The sequence below is a fragment of the Ornithorhynchus anatinus genome, chromosome 7, assembly GCF_004115215.2.
Source record: "Ornithorhynchus anatinus isolate Pmale09 chromosome 7, mOrnAna1.pri.v4, whole genome shotgun sequence".
NCBI lineage: Eukaryota > Metazoa > Chordata > Mammalia > Monotremata > Ornithorhynchidae > Ornithorhynchus > Ornithorhynchus anatinus.
In genome coordinates, this window is record NC_041734.1 from 65,206,688 (window position 1) to 65,214,095 (window position 7,408).

Below are 7,408 nucleotides of genomic sequence, written 5' to 3' on the forward strand. Positions count from 1 at the left end.
CCAAGCATTTCGTACAGTGCTCTGCACACAGTAAGCGTGCAGTAAAATATGAATGAATGAATGGACTGTAAACGCCCTGTGGGACAGAGACTTTTTCTGATCTGTTTATCTTATTTCAGTGCTTGGCACATGCGAAAGCAGCATGGCCTGGGAGTCAAGAGGGCCTGGATTCTAATCTCAGCTCTGCCATTTACCTGCTGCGTGATCTTGAGCAAGGGATTTAACTTCTCTGTGCCTCAGTTTCCTCATCGATAAAATGGGGATTAAATCTAACTCCCTCCTTCTTAAACTGTGAGCCTCATGAAGGACAGAGACTGGGCCCAACTTGATTATCTTTTACCTACCCAGTACTTAGTACAGTGCTTAATTAATACCATAATAATAATAGTAAGCATTGAATAAATGTTATTATGATGGTGATGTTAGGTGTTAGTGTCTCCCCCTCCCTCAACCACTCCAACAACCCCAACACTTCAGTTTCGGGATCATCTCTCACATGTTTCCCTACATTGGGGCCCAAAATCATCCATCCCAGGGAGCTCTTTCCAGGGCTTGTCGATCAGCTGATCATCGGTCATTCCAGACACGGGGCAAGCGGTGTGGCAAAGCGGCAGGACCCTGGCCTAAAAGCCGGAGGACCTGGCTTCAAGTCCGTTCTGTGCTCTTAGCCTGCCAAGTGACTGTGGGCAAGTCACTTAACTTCTCTGTACCTCAGTTTCCTCATCTGTAAAATGGGGATAATACCTGCCTTGTCCCCCTACCTCACAAGGTTGTGAGGGTTGAAATGAACTAATATGTGAGTGCTTTGGTAATAAAAGCGCTATAGCCAATTTTTTTTGTCCATGGCCATACCACCCTGAACGCACCTGATCGTGTACAATCCTGGCAGCTAAGCAGGGTCGGGCCTGGTTAGTACTTGGATGGGATTGCGCCTGGGAATACCGGGTGCTGTAGGCTTGAGAAGCAGAGTGGCCTAGGGGAAAGCGCACACTCCTGGGAGTCAAAAGATCATGGGTTCTAATACCTGCTCTGCCATTTGTCTGCTGTGTGACCTTGGGCAAATCATTTTACTTCTCTGCACCTCACTTACCTCATCTGTAAAATGGGATTTGAGAGACTCTGAGCCAGACAGGGACTGCGTCCAACTCCATTTGCTCGTATCCACCCCAGCACTTAGTACAGTGCCCGGCACATAGCAGGTGCCTAACAAATACCATGGTTATTGTTATTATCATTAATATCTCCTGATGTCCTAATTTATCTCTTTCCCTTTTTGTCCCCCAAGTTCCCTTCTCTCTCCCTTTACCTCAGCCTCAGATATGTCCATATCCTGAATTTATTTATTTATATTACTGTCTGTCTCTCCCTCTAGACTGCAAGCTTGCTGTGAGCAGGGAATGGGTCTACCAACTGATGTATTTTACTCACCCAAGTGCTTAGTACAGTGCTCTGAGCAAAGTAAGTGCTCAATAAATATTGTCAATTGACTGATTTAATGATTTCATCTTCGTGTCTTTAACCAGAGATGAACAAGGGGACACTTAATGCTAATACAGCAATTAGTGCTTAACAAATATGAGCATCATTATTATTATTATTATTAAACCTCTTTTTATGTACCACATGCTGGTTTAAAAAGGTCAGAGACAGTCCCTGATCCAATCAGGACTCACAGTCTAAAAGTAAGATAGAACAGGTCCTTCTAAAACAGGTAAAAACAGCTTGATCTAGTGGATAGATCATGAGCCTGGGGGTCAGAAGGACCTGGGTTCTAACCGGGGGTCTGCCACTTGTCTGCTGTGTGATCTTGAGCGAGTCACTTCCCTTGCCTGTGCCTCTGTTACCTCATCTGTAAAATAGGGATTAAGACTGTGAGCCTCACAGGGAACAGGGACTGAGTCCAACCTGATTACCTTGTATCTATGCCAGCGCTTAGAACGGTGCCTGGATAATAAGTGCTAAGCAAATACCATTACAAAAACCCCAGATATTTTATCCCTTTTATACAGATGAGAAAACTATGGCACATACTAATTGCGGTATTTGTTGAGCACTTACTCGGTGCCAAGCACTGTATTAAACTCTGGGGTAGATCCGAGACAATCACGTATGGGTCTCACAGTCTAAAGGGGGAGAAAAACAAGTATTTAATCCCTATTTTACAGATGAGGAAACTCAGACGTGAAGAAGTTCAGTTACTTGCCCAGGATCCCACTACAGGCAAGTGGTGAAGCCAGAACCAGAACCCAGGTCCCCTAACTCCCAGGCCCATTCTAGGCATACTGCTTAATAATAAGTAATTACGGTACTTGTTAATACAAGTTAATCAGGTTAATCGAGAGGCAGCGTGGCTCAGTGGAAAGAGCCCGGCCTTGGGAGTCAGAGGTCATGAGTTCGAATCCCTGCTCTGCCACTTGTCAGCTGTGTGACTGTGGGCAAGTCACTTCACTTCTCTGGGCCTCAGTTACCTCATCTGTAAAATGGGGATTAACTGGGAGCCTCACGTGGGACAACCTGATTACCCTGTATCTACCCCAGCGCTTAGAACAGTGCTCGGCACATAGTAAGCGCTTAACAAATACCAACATTATTATTATTATTAGGTTGGACCCAGTCACAGTCCCATGTGGGGCTCACACCCTTATCCCCATTTCACAGGTAATAATAACTGTGTTTTTATTAAGTGCTTGCTATGTGCCAGGCACTGTGCTAACCACTAGGGTGGGTACAAGAAAAATTGGCTCAGTGGAAAGAGCCCGGGCTTGGGAATCAGAGGTCATGAGGTCGAATCCCGGCTCTGCCACTTGTCAGCTGTGTGACTTTGGGCAAGTCACTTAACTTCTCTGTGCCTCAGTGACCTCATCTGTAAAAGGGGGATTAACTGTGAGCCTCACATGGGACAACCCGATTCCCCTGTATCTACCCCAGTGCTTAGAACAGTGCTCGGCACGTAGTAAGCGCTTAAATACCAACATAAATACCAACATAAGTCGGACACAGTCTCTGTCCCATGCGGGCCTCACAGTCTCCATCCCCATTTTTACAGCTGAGCTAAGTCCCGGAGAAGTGAAGTGACTTGCCCAAGGTCACACGGCAGACATGCGGCAGAGCTGGGATCAGAACCCAGATCCTCTGACTCCCAGGCCCTTGCTCTAGCTACACAGAATTTCAAAGTTGTCTAAACGATTCTGGGAATTAGTAATGGGGTCAACCCAGATAAGTGATATTCAGATTCTCTGCTTTACACTGTTCCTTTTCCTTAGTAGCCTTGAACCCATTTCAAGAAACATCTTCAGAGAGGAATACCGAAGCTCCATCCCACCAGGTTCGATCACTTTAGTTTCTGGGCCCCGGCGGCTGAGCCTTACTGAGATGCTAGAGAAGAGCATCTCCAGAGAACGTTAGTCATTTCACTTCTGAAGAAACCAAAGGGAATTCTCTCTGTCAGCTGGCTGAGATTCTCTTGCTTTGAAAAGCTAACCAATTTATTTACAAATTATAGAGGTTTTGATGTGAATGTACCTCTGGAGGACTGTTGCTTCTCCCTTAGATTAGCAGCATATAGTACATAAATTGGCAAGAAAGCCAAATACGGAATCTGGACTCACGGTCTATTAAAATGAAGCCCCTGGATAATTATTCTGATCTGTGAAGTACAAATCGATGAGACGCTTCCAAAGTGACAGGAAGAGGTGGGTGGAGGCATTTCACTTTTGTTAAGCAGAATGTGAATTTGGAAAGTGAGCATTCTGGTCTGTTCTCCATCAATCAGTGGTAATTAATTAATCATGGTGTGGGTTAAGCCTTCACTATCCGCCTAAACATTATGCTAAGCGCTGGGGTGGATCCACAGTTATCAGATCGGACACAGTCCCTGTCCCACATGGTGACCACAGACTAAGGGGGAGGAAGAATATTTAATGTCCACTTTACAGATAGTAATAATAATAACAATCATAATAATAATGTCATTTGTTGAGTGTTTACTATGTGCCGGGCACTGTATTTAGCACTGCGGTGAACACAGTCCCTGTCCCACGTGGGGCTCACAGTCTTAATCCCCGTTTTACAGATGAGGTAACTGAGGCACAGAGAATTGATTTCCCCGAGGTCCCACAGCAGGCAAGTGGCAGAACTGGGATTAGAACCCAGGTCCTTCTGACTCCCAGGTCCGTGCTCTATCCATTAGGCCACGCTGCTTCCTTACTTCTGATATTTGAGGAGCCTGAAATCCTGCCGCTCCTTTCGTCCTCAACGTTGTCATTCTCACTGATATATTTGTTTCATCTTTCCCCACATATCTGTCACCAACACCCTCTCCCACTTATGAGCCCCTTGTGGGCCAGGGGCCCTGTCTATATCACATCCATAGACTTGAGAAGCGGCGGGGCTCAGTGGCAAGAGCCCGGGCTTGGGAGTCACAGGTCGTGGGTTCAAATCCCGGCTCTGCCACTTGTCAGCTGTGTGACTGTGGCCAAGTCACTTCTCTGTGCCTCAGTTACCTCATCTGTAAAATGGGGATTAACTGGGAGCCTCATGTGGGACAACCTGATGACCCTGTATCGACCCCAGTGCTTAGAACAGTGCTCGGAACGTAGTAAGCACTTAACAAATACCAACATTATTATTATTATTATTACCCAATGGTCAGCACAATGCTTTGCACCTACTAAGCACTTACTAAACACCAGTGCTACTATTCAGCATTCTGCTGCTGCTGCAGCTACTCCTCTGACGGTCAGCCTCCTAGTCAAGACTGGAAGTCTAAGTCTGAAGCAGCGCGGCTCAGTGGAAAGAGCCTGGGCTTCGGAGTCAGAGGTCATGGATTCGACTCCCGGCTCTGCCACTTGTCAGCTGTGTGACTGTGTGACAAGTCACTTCACTTCTCTGGGCCTCAGTTACCTCATCTGCAAAATGGGGATGAAGACTGTGAGCCCCACGTGGGACAACCTGATTCCCCTGTGTCTCCCCAGCGCTTAGAACAGTGCTCTGCACATAGTAAGTGCCTAACAAATACCAACATTATTATTAGTAGTATGTGGGATGGGGACTGTGTCCAACCTGATTTGCTTGTGTCCAACTTGATTACCTTGGATTTATCCCAGTGCTTAGAACAGAGCTTGGCACATAATAATAATAATAATGTTGGTATTTAAGCGCTTACTACGTGCCGCGCACTGTTCCAAGCACTGGGGTAGATACAGGGGAATCGGGTTGTCCCACGTGAGGCTCACAGTTAATCCCCATTTTACAGATGAGGTAACTGAGACACCGAGGAGTTAAGTGACTCGCCCACAGTCCCACAGCTGACAAGTGGCAGAGCCGGGATTCGAACTCCTGACCTCTGACTCCAAAGCCCGGGCTCTTTCCACTGAGCCACGCTGCTTAGCGTTGAACGAATAGCATTATTATTATCTACCTCGGCGCTCTGTACAGTGCCTGGCACATAGTAAGTACTTAACAAACCCCTGTTATTATTATTATTAAGTTCTGTGGACGAGTCCCGGAGGTCAGATTCCCCCCTCTACCCCTCATCCCAAATGCTCTTTCTCCTGCCCCGCAAAGGACACATTTCCTCCGGCGCTCTGACCGGCCAGCACCAGGAGCAGAGTTTTTTCTGGCTCCAGCCAACTCCCAAATGCCGGGTGGAAAGAGGAGGGAGTGAAGGGGGTAAGAGAGCACTGCGGCTTTCTGCACAGTGTCCTTAGATCTCAACTCGATTCTCATGGATTATCCCCACAAGGAATTGCCACCCTGCGGGGAAAATCTCCGTGGAGAAACGGCCCACCGAGAAAATGGCGGGGATTAAAGCTGACATTTAGAAAGCACACCACGGGAGGCTGAGCGGGAGGCCTCTCCCGGGCCTCAAGGTTGCCCTGGGCACGGGATGGTCGCAGTCGAAATGACTCTCCCCGGGTAGGATGGCTCACTGGGCAAGTATTCCATCACCATCTTCTGCTTTCTCCACTTCGCTTCGGCTGGAATGGGCTGGCGAGACTGATTCTTCTGGAGGCTCGAGGGCTGATCGGGCCTGTCGGCTGCCATCCGCTTCATCAGTGCCACTTACTGGAAATTACCTCAGAACAAAATGAAAGGGTGGGAGGGGGGGGTCAGCCTTCTGGGGCGGATGGCCTGGAGGCGTGGAGGAGGAGCGAGACATAGTAAGGAGAGCTATGAGAAGCAGCTTGGCTCAGTGGAAAGAGGCTTTGGAGTCAGAGGTCGCGGGTTTGAATCCCGGGCTCGGCCACTTGTCAGCTGTGTGACTTCGGGCAAGTCACTTAACTTCTCGGTGCCTCCGTTCCCTCATCTGTAAAACGGGGATGAAGACTGTGAGCCCCACGTGGGACAACGTGATGGCCCTGTGTCTACCCCAGCGCTTAGAACAGTGCTCTGCACATAGTAAGCGCTTGACAAATACCAACATTATTATGCTTCTTTGCTGGGGAGTTGAAAGGAAGTTTTAAATTCTGTAGTTTCTTCAAAATGCTGCCCCATCAAACTGCACCTACTTGGTTTACCATCTCATGTAGTCCCCCAACTGCTTCAGTTTCCTCTTGGGCGCATCTGCGCGTAGGAAATCCAAATATTTGGAAAACCAAAAATTTGAGGAGCAGCACGGCCTAGTGGAAAGAGCGTGGGCCTGGGAGTCGGAGAACCTGCGTTCTAGCTCTGGCTCTGCCATTTGCCTGCTGTGTGACCTTGGGCAAGTCACAACTTCTTGTGCCTCAGTTTCCACATCTGTTAAATGGGGATTTAATCCCTGTTCTCCCTCCTCCTTAGACTTTGAGCTCCATGGGGGACAGGGGACTGTGTCTCACCTGACAGTCTTGTATCTACCACAGTGCTTAGAACACCACTTGGCACATAATAAGCACTTAGCACATACCAAATACCATTAAGTTGGATAATTGTCTTGTTAAGATTTTCTTTCTGCTCCCCTCACCCTTTTCCAAACTGGCCATTAGGGCAGCTTGAAATTCAGATCAGTCTCAATATCTGCCCTCAGGAATAAAGTCATCAGAAGCTGACTGAAGCCACACAGCCCAGAAGGCCCCAATCTGTGGGGCTCCAACATCTTGCTGCCTCCCCTCGATTTGCCACGCCTTCCCACACCTTAGACTATTAGGTTGAAACAAGCTGCAGGAAGCTTGCATTCTTCTGCTCAAGCTGCAAGCAAGAGTGGTCTAGTAGAAAGAGCATGAACCTGGGAGCCAGGAGACCTGGGTTCTCATCCTGGATCTGCCACCTGCCTGTTGGGTGACCTCTGGAAAGGCATTCTGTGCCTCAGTTCCCTCATCTCTGAAAATAGGGATTAGATACCCGCTCCCCTTCCCATTTATTCATTCAATAGTATTTGTTGAGCGCTGACTATGTGCAGAGCACTGGACTAAGCCCTTGGAATGTACAA

At 47.9% G+C, this 7,408-nt stretch overlaps 1 pseudogene; it reads left to right on the top strand.

Annotated features, from left to right (window-relative positions):
* The first annotated feature begins 838 nt into the window (after positions 1-838).
* LOC114813459 lies at positions 839-957 on the top strand (annotated as a pseudogene).
* The last annotated feature ends 6,451 nt before the right edge of the window (positions 958-7,408 follow it).